This window comes from Eschrichtius robustus, chromosome 5 (genome assembly GCF_028021215.1).
Source record: "Eschrichtius robustus isolate mEscRob2 chromosome 5, mEscRob2.pri, whole genome shotgun sequence".
In the NCBI taxonomy this organism is placed as follows: domain Eukaryota; kingdom Metazoa; phylum Chordata; class Mammalia; order Artiodactyla; family Eschrichtiidae; genus Eschrichtius; species Eschrichtius robustus.
The window spans coordinates 75,254,711-75,274,159 of NC_090828.1; the positions used below are offsets into that span (position 1 = coordinate 75,254,711).

A 19,449-nucleotide genomic window follows, 5' to 3' on the forward strand; every position below is an offset into this window, starting at 1 on the left:
AGACACACAGCAGGTGTACGCCTGGCCTCCACTGGACACTGAAAGGCTACTGCAGGGGCACCACAGTGAATCATGTGGGCAGTGGGTTCCAGATCAGGTCAGAGAGCCAGACATGTGCCAAGTCACATATGACTTCCTTCTAGCAAGGTGTTTATTCTGACAAGATAGAGATAGAAAATCAGTGGAAGGTCCTGATCAGTGCAATGATACAATGGAATTTACACAGAGGGAGGGAGGAAAGAAGATTGACCCTAGCTACAGCGTAGAGGATGCTTTCCAAGGAAATAAGAGTAAAAGCATTTGCTTTTTCTTAAGGACACCATTAGCCCTGTTCATAATGAGTAGATGAAAGTATGAAAAAAGGAGGTAATGGGGAGAGAGAGAGGAAGAGTTAATAAATCATATGAGAAAATAGTAAAAAAAATGTAAACCACAATCAAAAATAGGATTCTGTAATAGGAAAACAAACACTTCAGAGATATCTTGAATATAAATGTCTGCTGAACTTACACACTTGAAAGACTGTTCCAGCCCATTCAGTCTAACAAGCTGGTAACAAAGAACAGAGTGTCAACTGAGAGAGCCTCTCAAATGCCAACAGCAGAGGTCCTTTTTATACTTCTATTCCCCCTTGGGCTAGGGTATGTTGCAGGTGACTTTCCCCCCCAGCAACTCATGATATCTTGAACTGATTTTGAACTCATATTGGAAAAGAACCCTAGGTCACACCTCAACAAGCTGAGGCACTCGGAACATTCCCCACCAACCACACAGGCAGGGCGCTAAAGAGCTGTGTGAAACTTACTGACACACTGAGTATAGAGGTAATAGACAAGAGAGACTGCATATGATTAATTACAGTTATTTATATTTATGGGTTTGAATCTTGAGGATGTCTGGCCTCTCCCCATTTTATTTCATAATTTTCCCCCTGCTGGAGACTGAAGAGCAAAAGTCAATTGCCTGAGTGTTGGCATCACACTGGAAACTAAAGGGCCATGCATTTCAATTCCAGCTCAAGAAACACTCTGGCTGAGCAGATGTAATACACCAGACCCCAGTGGGCTAGGCTCGCACTGTTGTCAGTCAAAGCACATAGCTGATGGAAATCAGCAGAGCACATTAGCAATTTATACTCAACAGCCTCTTCTCAACCATAAATTTTGAGATAATGTTAAGTGAAACCCAAAGTTAATCCAAAAAATTTGGCCCATAGTTGAGCCTGTGATTTTACCACGAGGCCGTCAGGACTTACAAAAATGACTTACAAAATGGTATTTCTAATAGGACTCCTGTCAAAATGCCAGGTTCCAACATCCACGCAGCGACCTTCAGGCATGACCTCACGCAGTGCACTTGTGCCTACTCCCTTGGTCATTAGTTTGGCAGCAGCAAGAGCGTGGTTTGTTTTTCAGGCTGTATCTTGAGGCTCTGCAGCGATCACAGGACAGGCAGTCAGCAACCGGAGCCAGACCCCCACCCTGCGACAATCTCAGCCTCAACAAAGCCACCTGAGTTTTCTGGACTTCAGATTCCTCACATAAAAGATTGAGATCATCTAGACATTTCCTTTTTCATGCATTGCTAGACCCCATAAGCTTGGCTTTCTGCTCTCCAGAGTCTCCTGCCATTTTTCCCATCCAAACTGGACCACAAGGGTAGGTCACTCACCAAGCCAAAATGACTGCCATCCTCTTACCCCACTCTGACTTGAAATAGCAACATTTTTATGCCGGTAATAATTATAAATGTCTAGAAATAAGCGGACAGCCTTAAATAAGTTACACATTCTAAAATTTCTTGACTGCTTAGGAATTAATTCTTTCTGGGTTAATTACACTCTGGATAGAGATAGGGTAATGGGCAATAGAAAATTAATTATGAAGAGAACAAAAGTAGATAAAATAGTATCTGTGTGTGTTTATGTTTTAAAGTATATGTGCATACACACACACACACACACACATACATAAAGGCTAGAAGGACATACCGAAAAATATTTAAAATCTCATCTTTGAATAGTAGGGTTGAAAGTCATTTTTATTATCTTCCTTGTGTGTATCATTTTTTAAATTTCTAAAATGATCACGTTATTCTTGTAATAAGAAAAAAAAAAACAACCAATCTATGTGTGTATATGTGTGAGTGAGAGAAAAGAGAGAGAGAAAAAAAAATAAGAGCTCTAAAGAGCACCGTGCAGATAGATAGCTGACATTTGACTAAATCCCATATCATTTGACTACTACTTGAGTGATTTTCCTGTTACACAACTTTTCTCATCTTTAATGAACTAGATAGAGTAAAAGACCCACACAGAGAAGGAAAAGGATATTTTGCCTTTAAAATTTATTAGGACTCTTGGAACAAGAACTAGAAAATGTCACAGAATTATCTACCTTATTCTGAAGAACAGTCTCTACCCTAACTGAGCTGAATTTGCCTCGAGCATCTGACACAATAACTATTTAAGCCTGAGTTAACCTACCCCTAAACTAGTCTTGAATTTCTAGTTATTTCATATTACATCGTCTCAGGGATTTAAAGTTTAACATCAGAAATCCCAACAACTAATCAAACCAGTGACTGCAAACCTGATCGAACTTACTGGCCTTTAGTGTTCCCCAGGATTCAACTCCATAAGCATAGAAACTCTTCAGCCAACAACACACCCAGGGGACCCCTCCACGGTGCCAGCCCTGAAGGAAGCCACAGGTACACGGAGAAAGCACAGACCATCCTAGACGGAGGCCAACACTCTCTCCCTTTCCCTGCCCCGTGACAATTCAGTGCTTACACGCAGGAACACAGCTACTCCCCTAGGCATAACTGGGATCCTTCTGTCATAGGGTGCTGTCCTTGGCATATTCAAACCACACCACTGACCAGTCAATAGAACATTCTCTGCGGGAGGTAGCCAGTGTAGAGGTCATCAGAGACCCCCCCCGCCCAACACTGGATTGAATTCCAACTCAGTCACTTACTAGCTGTGTGACTGACCGTGAGCTTTCGTCTTCTCATGCATAAAATCTCATCTGTTTCGCAACTTACATTGAAAATTTGAGATAATGTAGATGAAGTGTGGAAGTATATCTGCTGTCAACAACTCCCATTACTCATACGTAACTTGCAATGGGTCCCCACCCGTGCAGTGCTGAACAGGGCGATACAGATTGTGGTTAGAGAGAACAAAGGCAGCCGTAACCTAGCTTTAGCCCAAGCAGCACTTGCCTCTGACCAAGCAAGTGCACTTAAGACTCCCAGGTTGGGGAAATGAATCCTGTCAGTCATTTCCCTTGAAAAACAAATAGTAGGCAGGTCTCTTCCAGCATTTCTCTAGCATCTCTCCCCCAAATAAACATTCTTTTCCACAGAACGGATACCATTATTTGAGCGTTCTGTCAAAAATAAAAACCCTGTAAAGCCCAGCATCTAATGCAGATCCAACTCCAGGCCACAGGTTAGCTGTTCCAGAGGTCACAGGATGCAGCAGGCTCTTTTGCTTTAGGTCAGACTCTGAGCGCGTGGAATCCAATGTTTATAGTCTATCTCCAGTAGTTCAATTAGTCAGAGGATTTAAAACCGTCTCTGTAAAAGGCTTTATCTAAGGTTTGTGTCCTGAGTTAACCCAACTCACTGGGAAAACTTTGACCCGTAAGAGTGGTTTTTTGTCCTCTCTTCAGAATATTTCCTGGTATTTATTGTTAGTTCAGAGAGGGTGAGGAATTGCTTTCTGGCTCTATCACAAACCTTGAACAACCTCTACCTTGGAAAAAAAATACTAATATAAAAACAAAATGCTACCAGAACAGTCAACTCTATGAGTCAATGTATTTTTAAAGAAACTGAGATATTTCTCAAGAATGTGTCCCTTCTTAGGATCATGCCCTTTTCCCAAGATGTAAAAACATATACCGTGACTCTGACTAACTACACAGCAAGAACCTAGGAACAAGAGTCATTTAAGTGCCCAAAGAGTCTTGTTTGGCCATTCATTCAGTGCATGCCAACCACTAGCCAACAGTCTATTGTGTCCTCCAAACCACCTTTGCCCATGTCCACACAATCCCGCCTGCTCCCCCCGGATGCCTCCATCACCCCTCAACCCACCCTTGCCCTCTTACCACCACTCCTCGTCCACTGACAACAAGCAGTGACTCACTCCTGCCACCTCATCTCACATTTGCTCTTCCCACCCTTTTCTGACTAGATTCTGATTGCTGATGTCTGATTTACATTATCTCAATTCTTGGTTAAATATAATTAATCAGTTCATAGGATCAAGGGAACCAAGGTCCGAAGAGACCTAAAAGGAATTGAACATCTTGACCAAGGTTCCCAAAGGCTCCACACACCAATCCTGCCAACTGTAAGCGGGCACTGGAAACCACCCGGTCAAGCATACCGAACCAATACCAGAAACCCACATTTGTTTGAGGTTCTTTGGGGGTATAACTGCAAAAGTTAATGATTACAACTCAACATAAAGCAATGACGATGGTGAACAAAATCACTGGATAACTCAAATAAAAGTCACTCGGTGAAAGAAAAAGAACACAGGACTAAGTCTGCCTACTCACTAACTACATGGTCACCAATTTTCCTCTGCTTTGGTCAGAAAATTTGCCTCCACTATTAAAGAAAAAGATGGTACACAAAATATAGTTTATATTTTATAACAGAGAGGCAATACGTAAACTTAAATATGTATTGAGTTTTCCTTTATTCAACATATTCATTCAGCACCTACTGTGTTAAGACTGTGAGTAAACAAATGTGAATAATTTATAGTTTCTGTCTTTAAGGAACTCACAACTTGGAGAAGAAGATTCTAAAACAAATATGAGTGATACAAATAAGGTTTGGACTAGGGGCTAAGGGAGTAATTACCCATGGGGTTAATTAAGGGGAGGTAGGAAACATCATCAGGGCAGATTTGTAGAGAAAGCAATAATTAATCATATGTTGAAGGTTCAACAGATCCAAGTGAACATGAGCAAAGACAAGATTGTATGAATGAATACTGCATTTTCAAGAACAAGGGGGTGTAATATGTATGTCTAGAGAACAGGATGGTATACAGTAGTTATAAGTGAGGAGGTGAGGAGACTGAACAGGCAGGCAAGGGTAAAATCTCCGGAGATCTTATGTGCCAGTCAAAGGATTTTGGTCTTTGTCCAGTAAGCAATGGATCACCAAAGAAAGCTTTTAAGCATATTTGATGGCTACATACTGTGTTACAAGGACTGTGCTAGTAGGTTGATACATGTTATATTAATCCTCACAACATTCCTAGTAGGATGGGTAGACACATTTGAATTTGAAAACCATCCTAGGGCTTCTCTGGTGGCGCAGTGGTTGAGAATCTGCCTGCCAGTGCAGGGGACAGGGGTTCGAGCCCTGGTCTGGGAAGATCCCACATGCTGCGGAGCGACTAGGCCCGTGAGCCACAACTACTGAGCCTGCGCGTCTGGAGCCTGTGCTCCGCAACAAGAGAGGCCGCGATAGTGAGAGGCCCGCGCACCGCGATGAAGAGTGGCCCCCACTTGCCGCAACTAGAGAAAGCCCTCGCACAGAAACGAAGACCCAACACAGCCATAAATAAATAAATAAAATTTTTTTAAAAAAGATTTAAAAACCATCCTCCCACTCCCCACTACCAGAAGCAGTGCTGGGAGATAAATTAAATGGACATGCATCTGGGAGAAGGGAAATCAGGAGACTGGTTGTAAACATCCCAGCACAAACTCCTAAAGGTCCATACTAAGCCAATGACAGTAACAAGAGTGGAGAGCACACAGTCTAAATACGTTGGACTCTGATGATGGTCCCCAGAAGCAGCACTCCTTAGCTTCTGCCAAATAGGAGAAAGCACCTCCCCCAGGGGTTGCACCACCATTTTGGCTGAGAAAGAGGCCCTCAGGGCACCTGGCGCTCCTGGCCACTTGAGAGCAGTCCCCAAGGAGGCCGTTATACTCCAGTTGGCCACCAAGCCATCAAGAGATGCCCTAGGGCTACAGATACTCTGACGAGCCTTTTGCTCACCCTTGGCCACCACATCAACAGGAGCTGCCAGATGTCTGCAACCAGCTCCCCCCAGGACATCACAGGACTAACCCTAGCATGCTCCACAATCCTCTTTACCTCAGTCATCACCAGAAGCCCAACCTGCCCCATTTCTCACCTTCTCAGACCTCTCTCCTCCCCAGTTAAGCCCTCTAGAACTCAAAATCTATCCTTTTCTTCTCTAGATGTTCCTTTCATCAGGCAATACCCTGAAAACATGGAGAAAGCAAGATTTAATCTGAATTTTGAAGGCTGAAGCCTACCTACACTGTTTTCACAGCATCCCATTAAAGGGAGGTTGTTTATACTCTCATATTTAAGTCCAGCGTTCAGCCGGGATAAACAGGGATGGCTGTACCAGTTGCTAAAATATCAAAACATCTCTGAACCAGGTGATAACTAGCCCCTTTCCTAGGACTTTCCTATGATTAAGTGATTAAGTGATTAAAGAGTTAACGTGTAGCCTCACAAAAGGCTCCAGGACCCCTTCCCAGACTAAAGATCTGTATCTGCAGTACCCATTCCATTTTAGTTGCACATACTTTGAGTTAAATGCCTGCTTCTATTCTGCAAATCCCCCAGCCTGGAGATCATTAAGTGTCTCACCATTTCACCTTCCAATTTCTCCTCTATCCTCTTTCAAAAATCTTACCTGTTTTTTTTTTTTTTTGAATTTTTGAATTTTATTTTATTTTTATACAGCAGGTTCTTATTAGTCATCAATTTTATACACATCAGTGTATACATGTCAATCGCAATCTCCCAATTCATCACACCACCACCATCCCCCCTGCCACCTTCCTCCCTTGGTGTCCATACGTTTGTTCTCTACATCTGTGTCTCAATTTCTGCCCTGCAAACCGGTTCATCTGTACCATTTTTCTAGGTTCCACATATATGCATTAATATACGATATTTGTTTTTCTCTTTCTGACTTACTTCACTCTGTATGACAGTCTCTAGATCCATCCACATCTCAACAAATGACCCAATTTCGTTCCTTTTTATTGCTGCGTAATATTCCATTGTATGTATGTACCACATCTTCTTTATCCATTTGTCTGTCGATGGGAATTTAGGTTGCTTCCATGACCTGGCTATTGTAAACAGTGCTGCAATGAACGTTGGGGTGCACGTGTATTTTTGAATTATGGTTTTCTCTGGGTATATGCCCAGTAGTGGGATTGCTGGATCATATGGTAATTCTATTTTTCTTTTTTTAAGGAACCTCCATACTGTTCCCTATAGTGGCTGTATCAACTTACATTCCCACCAACAGTGCAAGAGGGTTCCCTTTTCTCCACACCCTCTCCAGCATTTGTTGTTTGTAGATTTTCTGATGATGCCCATTCTAACTGGTGTGAGGTGATACCTCATTGTAGTTTTGATTTGCATTTCTCTAATAATTAGTGATGTTGAGCAGCTTTTCATGTGCTTCTTGGCCATCTGTATGTCTTCTTTGGAGAAATGTCTATTTAGGTCTTCTGCCCATTTTTGGATTGGGTTGTTTGTCAAAAATCTTACCTGTTTTGAAGTTCATGTCATTATACTTACCACTCATCACCCCTTCTTGTTGTCATCTACCCATCTACTGCTGTTTCCTCTCATTTGCTGATGACCTAAGCACCTGGCTGTTTCCCTTTCCAAACTCATAACTGTCTTCACTTCTGCTGTCTTCTACATCCACATGGAGGCCCCAGTTCCTAAAGCACCTCACCTCTGATGGTCTTCTCTTTGACCCTGCCTCAGCCACCTGCTCTCATTGTCATAACCTCTGATTTAGCATTATGATTACTTGCACCAGCTCTGAGACTTCAGCTTCAAGCGCCTTACATGTGAACAACACCCTCTCTTTTTCCAGCTCATCTACTCTGGTATTTCCATTCCAGCATCTTCTTGGCATTATCTGGTTTTCCAATCCATTGGCAATTTCCACTATCAGTTACACATTCACTTCCCTTTTTGTCCAGCTTATGGTCAAGGTCCATCATTGTAAACTCTCCCTTGCAAGCACCCTTAACGCCCTTGCTCCTCTCTTCCTGCTTCTTACTTACCTGGAAAATACTCAAGTTGATTAAGCCCAGCTATCTGCCTGCTCCACACCTCTACCTAAACAGCTAAAGAAACTACCTGAAGAAAAAACCACATCCACAACTAGCCTCAATTAAATTCATGGCTACAAGTCTCTAATGGGCAATCCACATTGACCAGCAATCCTATTACATTTCCCAGGGTGTTTCAAAATAGCCAATTCAAATCTCCTCTTTTCCCAAACCTGTTTCACCCCATCCTACCCCAAAATCATCACAGGTCATTGGGAAAGAAGAACCAAGAGATAAGAACTCTATCTTCCCACCACCCAAACCATGACCTATCAGCTCTGTACCCATTCTCTCTGCAGAGCTTCCTTTTACTATGAATGAAATGTTCCTGATCCTAGTGAAGACCAACCTCTTCATTTGTCCCTAAATCTCCCTTCTTGCCTCTTCAAGAATTGTACTCCAACAGTTATCCATCACTCTCTCCTGCCTTCATCAGTTTTTCCTCTCTAGTTAATCATTCTATCATTTCCTCTCCACTTAAACTCATTCTATTACTCTCTGGTTCTAAGAAACCCTCCCTTAACCAGTAACTTCTTCCAGGAACTTTTCCATTTCTCAGCTTCTCTTCATGACACAATTACTTGAAAGAGTTGTCTCTAAGCACTGTCTCTACTTCCACAACTCAATCCAATAAGCTTTTGAAAATATTTTGATGTCTCCTTTTAAAAACATTTTGAATTCTTAACTTCAGGGATACCACACCCTCCTGATTTCCCTCCTATCCCACTGGCAACTCCTCCTTCTCTTCTACATAATACAGTGCTCCAATGGCCCACTTCTCTATCTACACACTCTCCATAGGTAATTCCATCCAGTACCAAATACAACTATATGCAAATAACTTCTAGCTCCATACCTTCAGCCAAAACCGCTCCCAGAATCTCCAGACTCCATTGATCCAATTGTCTAACTGACATCTCCAAAGGAATGTCTAAGAAGCGCCTCAAACTTAGCACAGCCAAAACAGAACATTTTACATCTTCCTTCAAGTACATGAATTGCTTCTCTCCCAATTCTCCTCTTCTCCGTTTATGGCCCAGCTGCTCAAGTAAAAAATGTAAGCCTTTGTCTCAATTCTTGTTTCCTCTCCCCAGAGAATTAATCTATCAGAAAGTTGAGTCAACTCACTTGGTTGCAAAAACAAATGCTAAATCCATCCACTTCTTTCCATCTTTAACACCTGCTCGTCCATACAACTATAATTCCTTAGTTGTGCAACTAAAATAGACTCTTAACTAGAGTCCTGCATCCAATCTTCCCTCCCCCACTTACCATAATCCAGTCCACTTTGTGTAGCCAGATCAGCCTTTGATAGCACACAGGCTCAATGGGAACAGCAACACTCACAAGGGGACAAAGTTGGTTCTTGGGGCAGAACGGTGAAAAATCTTACATATTATAATGAGCTGTGGTCCTCCAAAGCTCATCTCTACCCAACAAAATCTTATTTTTTATATTTAAGGAATACATTCTTGCTAGGGAAATATTAATTTAAAATTTTAATTAATTAATTTCAACTTAATTTTTCTTCTTGGAAAGACATAATGGAAAAAAAAAAAGTTGAGAGACACTATGTTATAGCAAAACCAAACCATTTCATTTACCAGCACATAATCCTCCAATGGCTTATATAACCTCAGAAAGAAATCTAAATGCCTTATCCCAGCTTGTACAGCTCTATAGGATCTGGCCCTTGCCTACTTTTTAAAGATTCCCTTGGACACTATGGTAGGTTGAGTAGTGGCAGTGTAAAGATATCCACATTCTAAATCCTGGTACCCATGAGTGTTATCTTACATAAAGACAACCAAAAAAAGACTTTGCAAATGTGATTAAATAAAGGATCTTGAGTGGAGAGATTATCCTGAATTATCAGAGTGAGCCCCAAATGCAATCACATGTATCTTTATAAGAGGGAAGCAAAAGGGAGATTTGACACACACAGAAGAGAAGAAGGCAATGTGACCACAGAGGCAAAGATTGGAGTGATGCAGCCAAAACCTGATGAATGCCGGGAGCCACCGGCAGCTGAAAGAAACAAGGAACGGATTCTCCCCTAGAGCTTCAGAAGGGAGCATGGCCTGCCAACACCTTGATTTTGGCCCAGTAATACTGATTTTGGACTTTTGGCCTCCTGAACGAAGAGAGAATAAATTTCTGTTGTTTTAAGCCACCAAGCTTCCGGTAATTTGTTTAACAGCCACGGGAAACTAATACAGATACCTCTGACTCTCGCTAAGTTCTGGGTTTATTTACCTTCTTCTGCCCGTCAGATGCATCAAGAACACAATTAGGGTTTCGGCACCAGCTGTCTCCTCTGCCTGGAATGCTGTGCTCATCTCTGTACAGCTAGCTCCTGCTCACCCAGGACCCAGCTCAAATGTCAGCTCCTCAGAGAGGCCTTCCCAAACCATCGAACTCCAAAATAATCACAGCTCTCATCAGCTCATACATCTCGTCTTTATTTAATCATGATTATTTCTTCCCTGCACCCCCCAGAATGTTGCTAGGGCTCAGGGCGGTCCACCCCAAAATATGCACAATGGCATATTGATTACTTTGGATTCAAGTTCCTTAAGAAATGGTGAATGCAAGAGGGACAGTCTGACTCTCCTTTCTGTCTCCCTGAAAGTAAGAAATAAATCTCTCATGTGAAAGGTACACTCCCTGCATCTGGAAGTAGGACACCCTTTAGGCCAGAGATAGGGAATTTGGGCAGAGATGCCTATATAAACAAACCTTGTTACTTCTTCAAGCCCAAACTCTGGTTAGGTTCCTTACTAACTGAGCACCAAAACCTAAATTTCTTTGTCCTGTCAATTCCTCACAAATTTATTGTTTCTTTGTCTAAAAATATAAAAGCTGCCTGTTTTGGCCACTTCTTACGTCGCATTTCAATGAGACCTCTGAGTGCATGAATTAAAATTTGTTTTTCTCCTGTTAATGTCTTACGTCAATTTTGTTACTGATCCAGCCACAAGAACTCAAGACAGGTAGAGGGGAAAATTTCCCCCTCCCTGACAATGTAAATGCTACAAGAGAAGAGATTGTATCTGTTTTGTACACCACTATAATTTTAATTTGTAGAAAAATGCCTAGTACATATTAGGTGACTGATAAACTTAACAAATGAGTGGATGATACAGGTGGGAGAAAGGATGGTGGTGCTCTTCAATGAGAGGAAAAACATCCTGGGGGCGGGGAGGGGGATTATGAGTCCTGTCTTGACTGTGGAAATATCCACTGAGTCTGAAATCAAGGAAGAGGTCTGGTTGGGGATGTTGATTTGAAATCATCGAAATCAAAGATATAGATGTACTTGATGGTACAGAGAACATCTACAATCAGAAGACAGTGAACTAAGAACAGACCCTGGGAACTACAACATCAAGGGGAAGAATCTGCAAAGAGACCCATAAGGAGTAGTCCAAAAGAAGAATGAAGTGTCATGGTAGCCTGGTGAAAGTTCAATTTCACAAAGGAGGGAATCAGCAGAATCACAGAAATTTCAAGCAATAAGCTCCTACGGATTTGCCAGTTGGGGAGAAACCAATAATCATAAAAAGAACAGATTCATCTAAGGTAGAAGCCAAATTTTCAACAGTTGCGGGGTGAATGGAAGGTAATGAAGTAGAAAAACAACATATAAGATACTTTCAGGAAGTGTAGCTTGAAAGAAAGGAGAGAATGAGCATGTAGTAGAGGGGAGTGAAGAGAGGAAGAATAGTTTTGGGTTTTGGTCTTGTTTGTTATTGTGATGGGAGAATCTTGAACATTCTTGTAAATATTTAAAATGCAGGTGAACATGGAGAAACTACATAGAGTAAGCTAGCTGAAGAAATGGGGGATTTAGAGTATCAGGGAAAGCATAAACTCTGGATAACTCTACCTCTAAGTTGGTAGTTAATGATGGAGTTAATATATTCAGATACAGGGAAGATGTGGAAAGGAGAACAAAATATTAAGATATCAAAATATTGACATGATATCTCTGTTTTCTCAGTATAACAGGAGGCAAGGACACTGTGAAAGGTACAGCTAGCTCTTCACCAAAAACCCATAATCTCTTCCTCTCCCAGCCAGACTAGACTTTCCAATCTCCCCTTGTTGATAGGTGTGACTGCGCACCTGATTTCTGGCTGATGCTATGTGAGTGGAACTGTTACATTCACTTCAAGACTAAGTATTTAGAAAGTGGATATGCTTCTTCTCTTTCAGAGAAGCTGAAGACGCTTGAAAGCAAAGTCCTAAGGGATGGCAGAATCACAAAATGAAAGGTTCCAGGATGCCTGAGTCATCAATTAGAGGAAAGCCATCCACCAACCAAGACTATGACATGACCAAGAAATAAACGTCTGTTGTGTTTGTGCTTTTATCTATTTTCAGATCTTTCTGTTAGAACAGTTTAGTCTGCTCTAACCACTAACGATCATCTTCTGGTAAAGAAACAAACGCACAGTGGGATAAAAGGCTCAAAGAAAATGCGGAAGGTTTGGAAAAACTACGGGGAGAAACAAGAAAAGATGCTGTCTAGAAACAGGCAAACATAAAAGAACTGCCCTGTGGCTAAAGCTAGAGAACATAAATTTGTAGGTGCCTCCAGTTTGCATGATGGTGTTCATTTTCCCACCAGCATTCACAAACCCAGGTGTAGGAGTGGAAAAGGCAGACTGATACCAAGTTGCAGGTTGTTTCCACATTCATTAAGACTAAAGAGGATTTTAACAATGTCATGGTTCCTAGAAGTCAAATCAAAAGAAATATTGTTTTTCTCTTTCTGACTTACTTCACTCTGTATGACAGACTCTAGGTCCATCTACATCTCTACAAATGACCCAATTTCATTTCTTTTTATGGCTGATAAATATTCCATTATATATATGTACCACATCTTCTTTATCCATTCATCTGTCGATGGACACTTAGGTTGTTTCCATGTCCTGGCTATTGTAAACAGTGCTGCAATGAACATTGGGGTACATGTGTCTTTTTGAATATTAATGCATATATGTGCAATCTAGAAAAATGGTACAGATGAACCTGTTTGCAGGGCAGGAATAGAAACACAGACGTAGAGAACAGACATGTGGACACAGGGGGGAAGGGGAGGGTGGGATGAACTGGGAGATTAGGTTTGACATAAATACACTACCATGTGTAAAACAGATAGCTAGTGGGAACCTGCTGTACAGCACAGGGAGCTCAGCTCGGTGCTCTGTGATGACCTAGATGGGTGGGATGGGCAGGGGGTGGGAGGGAGGTCCAAGAGGGAGGGGATATATATGTACACATATAGCTGATTCACTTCACTGTACAGTAGAAACTAACACAACATTGTAAAGCAACTTTACTCCAATGAAAATAATAAATTAAAAAAATAAAGAAAAACATGGAAAACAAGAAAAAAAAAAGGAATATTGTTTCAGGCGGGCATACTGTGCTATGCATTCAATGTCTGAACAAATTCAGCATCACTGGTGGAAACTGTTGACCCACAGCACCAAGTATTAGGAAGTGAAGGCAAAGTTCAATGATTCGAGCAGGGGAAACCAAAGTGGCAAAAAAAAAAAAAGGGAGAGTTTCTGTCATACTGGAACATAACTGTGGCTTTGAGTAAGTCACTTATGTTCTTTGGAACTCGGTTTCCTCACTGATGTAACAGGGTTCACTGTTGATATATGAAATAATGTGTGCAAAGTGCATAGCACAGGGCCTAGAAAAAGTGATTGCTCTAAATGATACTTATCTTTATAATTTATTATCAATAATAAAAAGACAGCGTTGGGTTAGATCTTTAACCCCCTCCCTATTTAAAATTCTGTGAATATATATTTTTTAGATAAATATCCCAGGTACTTAATAGTGGGTTGGGATAGGGGAAAGGGCAACATAAAGAAAGAGAGAAGTGAAAGGATATTTGTTGTAACAGATCCTATGAGCACAAGCCAGGAGGGAGAAGCAGGGAATGCAGCATCCTCCCAAGTGACCGCCACATCTGGAGAGGCTGAGAGAAAGGACATCCCAAACTCGGGGAAGTAAGAGGAAAAGTTAGGCCAGGTCCAGAGGTGAACAGAGCCCACTGACCATGACTGGCTTCCCCTTGCAAGACACAAGAGCAATAAAACACCCCGCGCTTTTATGGCTTTAAATTCACACAGTTCTGCCACCTTATTTTACAGAGGAAGAAACTGACAGGTGCAGAGACTGACCAAAGCCACAGGCAGGTGGCTATAATGTGACTTCAGGGATGCACAGAAGTAAACACTTGCCCACCGCCAAAGCTCCTTCCACTTAGCCTACATAAATGGTCCCTAAGGTTTTGTCCCCTTAGAATCCAGAGACCTTTGACATAGCGACAAGCTAATTTTATCAGTAATCTTGTTACGAATTAATTTTCTGGATTCTTTCTTAAGAGATTGGATTAGGTAGGCAGGTGGGGAAAAAGGGAGAAGTTAGTGAAGAGAAGGGAGCCCTAAGAGCCCTGACAAAGGTGACTCCTTAGCAGATCTTAAATGACCTCCTCATTTGCAGATTCCTCCACTGATTTTCTTCACAGATTGCTTTTATAACTTTGGTTCAAATGCAGCAATTTCCTTTCCTCCTCCTAAAACAAATATCCTTTAGATATAAGAACTGCCAAATGTACAGGGAGAAAGGGAGGCCTGAAAAAAGATAAAGATTCAGTTTAACTGATTATCTGAAATGCATCTGCCTGTGTGTTACCTGCTGTCCAATCACACCCCAACCATTTCTATCATTTATTCTTGGTAATTAAGGGATGAGTGAATTATGAGTCAATCATTCATTCAACAACTGTTTACTAGGTGTCCCCACATGCAGGGACTTGGGTTGGGCACATGAGGTCTATAAAATTGTGTAAGATCCAGCCCTTGCTCTGCATGATCTTCTGCAGGAAAGGAAATTATGCATGTTTTCAAATAATGACCATACACAGGACTAAATGAGATACTTATGAGTGGCATAAAAAGAGTAGTTGAAGAGTTTAGGAAATGTACAAAACACTTCTGACTGGGGTAGTGAAGGAAAGCGTCACAAAACTGGTAGCCTGTGGTCAGGACATTCAAAGATTGGTAGGATTTTAAAGAGGTGAAGTAGAAGGGAAAACATTAGCATAGGGGCAGCAGTAGGAATAAAACAGATCTAGAGAATTTCATGTAGTTTAGTTTGACTGGATCACGAGGAAGAGAAGGGCAGAAGTTTAATAGTGGGGCAAGACCGGAAACGTCCATGAATTCAAAGATAAATATTTAGAATTTAATGCAATAGGGCAGAGTGACCCACGGAAGGGTGGAGCAAAGAGTGATATGATCAAAGCAGTTCTGATATTACAGCAGCGAAACAAAACATCCTTTCTTTCTTCAGTTTAAACAAAAGAAAACGACTTTTGAGAACCTAGTACTCTGAGCCGTACTATTTTCATCACTTTTCAAATACAGGTAGAAATTCATTGTGCTTTTTGTTTTGTTTTGTTTGTTTTTTAATTAATTTATTTATTTTTGGCTGTTCGTTTCTGTGCGAGGGCTTTCTCTAGTTGCAGCAGCGCTCTTCATCGCGGTGCGCGGGCCTCTCACTGTCGCGGCCTCTCTTGTTGCGGAGCACAGGCTCCAGACGCGCAGGCTCAGTGGTTGTGGTTCACGGGCCTAGTTGCTCCGCGGCATGTGGGACCTTCCCAGACCAGGGCTCGAACCCGTGTCCCCTGCATTAGCAGGCGGATTCTCAACCACTGCGCCACCAGGGAAGCCCCCATTGTGTTTTATTGAAACTCATAAAATCCCAATGAAAATTTTCCGAAAATGTTTACCTTGAACATCAACTTTTGTTCCTAGTGTGAATAACCAACCAGACTTAGTGGTCACTGGTGCATATGAGGGAAGTAATAGAGCTTACTAAGCATGTGTCAGCAAGTCATACCCGAAGACCGTGTCATTTGACAGTAGCAGCTTCTAGAAATCTCATTTTCAGAAAACAGCCTCTCTGTTATAATTTGTGGGGTTTGAAGGATATAGGTGGATAATCAAATATGAAATTCCACAGAGGATATATCACTATTTAAAGAATCTGAGGCTAGAAGAATCTAAATGAAACAGTCATTCCTCACACTTTAACAGTATCTGACTGCTACAGAATAAAGTACACCAGTAATCATTTCATTTTGCCAAAAAAAGTAAAAGATATCCCCAAGTAATGCTTTGGAGTTTTGTTAATACATTTTGTCACAATAAATTTTTACTTAGGAGGGCAACATTTTCTATTAGTTAATTTTTCCCACTAATTTTAGTGAACTAACAGAGCCAGAGCTTGACCTAATTAAAATCAGAAACTATGTTTTGTCTGCTGCACAAATCAGAAACCTTATTTTAAAAGAATCAACAGAAAATTTTCAACTGAAAAATGGGAAATAAGAACACAGATACGATATAGGAAGAAATATTTAACCCAAAGAACTAGTAAGAACTGCCAAAAAAAGGTAAAAATCCTGGGAAACAAGGGGAAAAAAACCCAAAACAAACAAACTAACAAAAATTGTCACATTCACGTCAGGACACAAAATTAGAGTTCTAGACAAACTCTGACCACAGTCATTACCTCAACATCCTCAGGTATTCAAACCATTAGCTCCTCAAGCTTCCTTTTCCTAAAATGCTCCTTAGATCAATCCCTGGTCAGGTAATACAGGAAGAGGTCTAAAGTTGTTCGACATTTCCTGGCTTGTAGCCACGTTGGCCCTTGTCTTTCTCACTTGCAGTTGAATCTGATCATCTCTCCCCGCCCTACATTTCTTTCCCCCATCAGGTCAACAATTCTAAAACAAGGAAATATACAACACACCCTTTTATTAGCTTCTTCTTCCTCTATAAAACAACTTCCAAGTTTCCTTCTTATCTCAAAGGTGATGAATCCTGATGGAATTTCCTGAGTATTTTGAAGAGCATCTAAAACCACTTTTATAACAACGTCTAAAATTAGACAGTTGTGGGGATCCCAAACTTAATGACTAGTAATTTTCCCCAGAAGCTTCAGATGAAAACGATATCCTATTATATACAACTGGAGAGAGTAAAAGGCAGGCCATCTGACACTTTGTTTTAAGCAAGGGTGTTAAAAGTGGCAAGAATGAAAAGTTATAATTTTTAACTCCAATCCTGGGCTTTAAAACTTCAGAGACACAGTGAAAAGTATCATTTAGTTCACGTACAGAATTGTATTGTAGGTTTCTAATATGCTTTTCCATAGAAAGTTTACTTTTGAAAGTATATGATTGTTTGGCTTTTTAATACACTGAAGTACAAAATAGCAAACATTCTTGAAACAAAAATGATCCGCTGTAATCTTCAGGAAACTTTAAGTCTCTCTGTTGCTGAAGTGACATTCTCTTCACCACAAAATTGTCTCCAGCTACTTGAGCGCATGTTAACCTCTCCCTTCCATAACCATTGGGTACGGGACTATGCAAGATCTTACGCTGGTCTCTAACTGTTCGACATCTATACGTTTTACCTTGTTAAATGAACTCTAACCTTCTCAAAAGCAGGATAACCATATTTTTCTTTACCTTGTTACTATATAATGCTGCACAAGACTACAGAAAATTTCATTTAAGAAGTCAAGTGTTACAGCTATTTGATTCCTAATGCTCTTTCTAAAGTGTTGTTTCTGTACTGAGGACAACCTAGTGAGTCTGGTTGTTGACAAGTAGAAAAAAAATCAAGTTCTGGAAAACCTGAGCAGAAACTTCATCACATTAAAAAAATAAAGAGGAGAAATTAGATAATGATCTGGAAATTGTTTCCCGTCTCTGATAACCATAGCTGCCACTAACTTCCCCCTCCCCCTTAATTCTATCACACACACCAAATTAACGGGGGGAAAACCTGGATAATTCATTCACAACATGCAAGAGCTAAATTATCCAACTATCTGCATTCTTTCCCCAAGTCTTCCCTTTTTGAATATAAAAAGTAAAATATATAAGAAAGAAGAAAGTAATATTTTGAAATCTACTACCTGAAAGGAACATCACTAGTGATTTTACATGTGTTATATCATATATTATTATCTACATTTTGTCATTGAGACAACTGAGGCCCAGTGAGGTTGAATAGTTTCCCTAAAGCCCAAATCTCTGGTTTTCTTCCCCCACTACATCCAGCTAGAGTTTGTCCCACAGTTTAGTCACTCATTGAGAAAACATTTATCACAAACTAGTCACCACTCTAGGTACTGGAAATACGAAAGTGTGTGAGGCAGCCCACGCCCTCTCACAGAACGTACATTCTAGTAATGAAAGCAGAAACTAATAGCAAACGGGATAATTTGAGAGTTATAATTATTCACCAGTATGACTTATGTACCATGATAGTCAAATATTTCTAAACATCTCTGAGATTAAATAGCTAACAAAAACAAAAGGGGAGGCATTGACGATTGGCCCTCTTGTCAATTACTGAGCTAAGCCATTGCGTCTTTTAATAAATCAGAGGGAGAGAGAAGGAAGCAGAGTATTAATGCTGCTCAGAATGTCTTTATAAAATAAAGTGACTATGTGAGATATCAGAATGGACAGTTCCAACAATGCTGGTTCTCAAACCCCAAATTCCATCTTTATCCATTATTACTAAGGTACCACTGCATCATTTGACGAGTTGATTTGGAAAAATCAAGGGAGTGTTGTAACTTGACATAATCCCCCAATGAGAAACACAGGAGGGTTCCAACATCCTCATCATAAGGTTCCCCAGGCTGCACATGGTATCCGTTGAGCAACGGCATCCAGCACTCAGACCATGGCCAGCAAGAACTGTGGCACTCAGAGACTAGAGTGATCATAGCTACCAGGAAGTGCCTGGCCCCCGTGTGGCAGTTCCCATTACCCTCCACACTCCAAAACAAAACTTCACATCTATTAAACTTGGGAACGTATGCAAAATTGTTTTGTTTTAAGCAATGAGGACTCAGTGGAACCTACTTTTCCATCCCATACCTATTTATACAAGTATAAAAGTTGACTAAGTTAGTTGTCAGCTATTTCTATAGCTGTCCCCAGCCTTTCCCATGATATTTATAAAGTGTCGCGTAATTTGGGTTGGCCCCGTCACTAAGAGAACTTGCATGTGTACATTTCTTTGGAACTCCTGAGGAGGGTAGTTCCCAGAGTGAATGCTCCCCCGCAGAAGATGGAAGGCAGTCTAGAGGTCAAGGGCTCCAGATCAGCACTTCATTCACAGGGCTATACGTTCCTGCCAAAGCACGCTTCAAGACTATT

General features: G+C 41.0%; 1 protein-coding gene across 4 annotated transcripts in view; it reads right to left on the reverse strand.

Annotated features, from left to right (window-relative positions):
* The window catches only part of GPD2 (glycerol-3-phosphate dehydrogenase 2), a 200,414-nt gene that overhangs the window by 111,662 nt on the left and 69,303 nt on the right, over positions 1–19,449 (reverse strand). The window lies entirely within an intron of this gene.